General features: G+C 42.8%; 1 protein-coding gene across 11 annotated transcripts in view; it reads left to right on the top strand.

The window, feature by feature from the left end:
- Nucleotides 1-4,213, top strand: part of snap91b (synaptosome associated protein 91b) — a 34,233-nt gene that overhangs the window by 5,847 nt on the left and 24,173 nt on the right. The gene's annotated exons all lie outside the window — the stretch shown is intronic.

Genomic DNA, 4,213 nt, shown 5'->3' with positions numbered 1-4,213 from the left:
ACCAAGCAGCACCAGGGAGGACGGAGAGCCATTTATCCTGATCCCTAATGTTAACCTCAGACCCCCGACCCAAAGACCCCTGGTGGCGCAACCCGGAAAAGCCGCGGGCGGCAAGGACTGACGCGAGGGGGGTACCTGATGCGTCAAAATTGGACGCAAAGGGACCTTTGAAAAACGTCAATATGTGACGACTCGGGAGTGAGAATGTGTTGGATATTGCCCCTTTAAAATCTATGACTTGTATGTAAAACCATTTAAAAAGCTTCAGCTGGATGATTTTGCCTAATTTGACATGAACACAAAAGGCTGTGTTTATTTTCTGGAAGTTTCTGGCTTTCCCGAGAGTGATTTGTTGTGTAACATACAACATAATTATCACAGCCCGATTAAGATACAGAGCTGCAGACACACACTTGCACAGCGTGAGCTCCCACCGTTCATTCTTAGAAGCCTTCTGCAGCTCGTGGATTACCGTAAGAGTCTTTATTTAGCTCTGCCAATCCTCGTTAGGCCGCTGTACACACACACAGGTTGTGTGTCAGAGCGTGTTTGTTTCAGGTGATGACACCGCGGCAGAGAGCGTGGATTATAAGGAACGATGCTGCCCATCTGGCAACAGGTTCAACATGCGTTACGCGACACATTTAAAAGATCTACACGGACAGTTATTAAGAGCTGAGCGTCAAATGAAATGGCTGATGTGTTCAGAGTGCTAGCAGAAATATTGGCTTGTCACTTTGCCAGTGACAGGGTAATGTTACATAATCAAGTTTTACAGTTGGGGACCATGTCTGTGCACGTGGATCATCTGAAAAGCTGTGGAGGATTGAAGCCAAATGGACAAACAATAAATAAATAAATAAAAAATAAAACATACAACGTGAAAGGGCGTTGGATGTAAAATAATCAAATATGAGGCAAAAACATCAAAAACAGAAAAAGCTGCAGCATTCATTAAACATTAAATGTTAATAAAACAGTGGAAGTGTGGTTGAGACTATCTGCTCAGTCTGTATGAAGTCTAATTAGTTCCACGGAAATCAGGAGCTCTGTGATGACATCAACTCAGAGCCAGATGCTGCTTCTGCAAGGCTGTCAATTCATGTACTATACATTATTTTACTCTCCAGTTTGGTGTGTTTGAGAGAGCTCCTCATCACTGAACCGAAATCAAAAATCCAAGATGGCCGCCATAGATAAATGGGAAACAAATATTGAGCTGAAATTCAGTATGGTGTTATCCCGGAGAGAGATCATATTGAAAAAAAATCTGCACCAAGAGGAAAACCTTTTTTTTAGTTACTCCAGGAACTCAAAGATGGATGGTGTTTGTGTGTAAAACAGGATGTGTGAGGTGTTTATGTGCTCTGTGTTGTTGTGACAAGGGGGGTGGGCTCCACCATAAAAAAGACCAAGATCGGTGATTAGTAATAAGCTGTTTACTCGCTCCAACTGTCACCCCCCGTCCTCACCCAACCTGCTGCCATGTTTCAGTCTCAAACAGCTTCACTGCTCTTTTTTAAATTTAAAAATCATTTATAACATAGAGTATAAATCCCTGCTGCTTGTTTTCTTTATTTACCTTGTCCTTCTTTTATTTTTTTCATGCTGTATTTTTGTTTGGTATGATGATGTAAGGGGTCTAATATAGAAAAGTCCAAGGTCTATTGAGTAAAATGGCCTTTCTCTCACTCCATTAGCAGTAATGACTGCCAGTTGCTGTACAGCTTTCTGTAAAAACACACTGACTCCTGCTTTTCTTAGTTGTCGATGTCAGCAAGGTGAACTAAAAATAATTTGTTGTTTATGTAGCATTTTATATTTATCTTCTTTTTATGGCTGCACCTTTTAGGGAACGCTGCAGCGAATTAAAATTTAATATCTGATTATTTATTTGTTTCACATTTAAGAGATGTGCTCAGAATAATTGGTGGGCCAGATGGAAGTCACCCGTGGACCACCACTTTTTTTTACACATTGATAATCCACTTGCTTACATGCATGGATGTAGAATGCTGGCTGAAAAAAAAACACTCAGATTATGACAATCGGTGTGACAGTAGCTTTGTAATCTGGTGACAAACACCCAGACCTACTGTATTTCACACAGTGTTATGTCAGGGCAGGAGAATAATCTGACTGTTTTAACATGATAGGATAAAGAAGGTGGGGACCACAAAAAAAGCCAATTAGATTTTGTTCTGCTGTCAAAACATAAACACTTTGATAAATGATGTATCTTTACAAATTTGAAAGGATAAATGACACGTTGGTACACAGTTTATCTGACTTAAAATTAGAAAATTTATCACTCGCTGAACAAGTTATTTTTTTAAATTTGTTTATTTTTTCCTGGGATATTTTTTATTAAATGCAATAAAATATGACCATATGGAATTTAAAAATGATTTTCCTCTTGATTTTAATTAAAACACCTTCCACATTTTATGCTTGCATCTTGTTTACTGAAGTCTAGTCATAGACAAAGACTGTCACACAAATGCCAATGTGAGCCAAACCATTTAGTCCGTTGTGGCATAGCTGACAAAACGAACCAATAAAAAGTTCCCTTTAATGCTTCAGAGGAGGCGATGAGTTCGTGAATAAACTGCAGATTTACACAAGCATGAAAAAACAAGCCTACAGAAACCAATTTGCACATTTATTGTTGTTAGAAGCTTCAAAATTGACCTTTAAACAAACACTAATTGTATTTTCTGGATTTTATTACTACACTTTATAATAACACACTATGTGAAAGGCTTCATGTAGCTCATTCTAACTACAGTCACAGATTAACTGTTGCAAGACTTGAATATTCTGAAAAATCCTATTTATTTTGTACAATCAACATGATTTGGTTCTAAATCATAAAGGAATGATTTTGATTTTGTTTGATGGTTTGCAGGAGTTACAGCTGCACCTCTAGTTGCAGCTGGACTCTGCAGTATTACATGTATGCAGTCATTTGCATGCTTCAGTTTTAGAGTCTGTTTTAGTGTCTGAAATGAAAACCAGACAGCAGCAGATGACTAAGCATTTTTTGGTTTCTCTGCCTTGTCAGTGCATTGTTTTCTTGCATGTGTGTCTGTAGGTGTGTGGGTGTAATCCTGCGCCAACAATATTTCTTCAGTACATCAGGTCTTCCTCCTGGCTTAAAAGTCTCCTGGGTGTCTGGAACAGCTCTGCAGCGAGCACATTTAACTGAATCAAAGTTTAATTCAAGTCATTTCATCAACAAGCAAATTTGGTTTAGACTGAACTTAAACTTCTTCCCTTTTAATGCCATGCAAGCTAACACACAGTGGTGGGCAGCGCTAATCCAAAAATTAGCTCCACAATTTCTAAAGCGCTTATGAAAATATTTAGGTCCGCAACTTCAAAAACGCTTATGTTATAGAAAAATTAGCAGAAGCCAATTTTAAAGCACAAGTTCAATTTGACATTTAATAGCTGATAATTCATGTACTATATGCACAATACCGCTAACTAGCACTGTATGAACCCTTGTTCCCATCCCATTCCCCGACTGCCATTTGGGGAGGGGGTCCTGAAGAAGAGCGGGCTGCCGGGTGCGGTCCTGGGCTGTGGGTGGGCTCGGGGCTTGGACTGCTGCCGGAGGCGGGGTTGGCTCTCCGTCCTCCCTGGTGCTGCTTGGTCTCCTGAGGTGTGGCTCTTGGTTCCTGTGGGTGGTCCCCTGGCCGGGGTGGCTGCCGGGTTCCGGGGGGTGGACGGCTGGGGGGGGTGCACTTGGTTGTTGGCGGTGTGGTGGGGTGGTCATGGATGTGGCTTCTCTGCGGCGTGGGGCTGGCCGGGCGTCCTGATGCGGCCTGGGCCGGGCCTTGGCTATCTGCTCCTCTCCACCTCAGAATGATTGGATCTACCTCCTGGGTTCGGGTGTGTGCTGCCTCCAGTAGGGGGTGGGTGCATGTCCTGGACCTGGGGGGTATAGAGTGTGTATCAGGGGTATGAGTGGAATGTGGCGTCCTTGTATGTCTTTGATTGAGTGTGGGTGAGGATGAGGGTGGGATGGTGTGATTGTGTATGTTTGGGTATTTGTCAGGCTGCGGTCTGGGCTGCCCCTACTGCTGATTTATCTGGGGGCCCGCTGCTACTCGGCCCCCCAGTGGGGTGTACGGCTGACCGCCAGTGTGCTGAGGGTTCATGGGGTCTGGGGCTGGGCACTGGGGTATGTGCCGGCCTGGCCTGGTGA

The sequence above is a fragment of the Austrofundulus limnaeus genome, unplaced genomic scaffold, assembly GCF_001266775.1.
Source record: "Austrofundulus limnaeus strain Quisiro unplaced genomic scaffold, Austrofundulus_limnaeus-1.0 Scaffold86, whole genome shotgun sequence".
Taxonomy (NCBI): Eukaryota; Metazoa; Chordata; class Actinopteri; order Cyprinodontiformes; family Rivulidae; genus Austrofundulus; species Austrofundulus limnaeus.
This window is presented reverse-complemented; position numbering and strand designations above follow the sequence as displayed.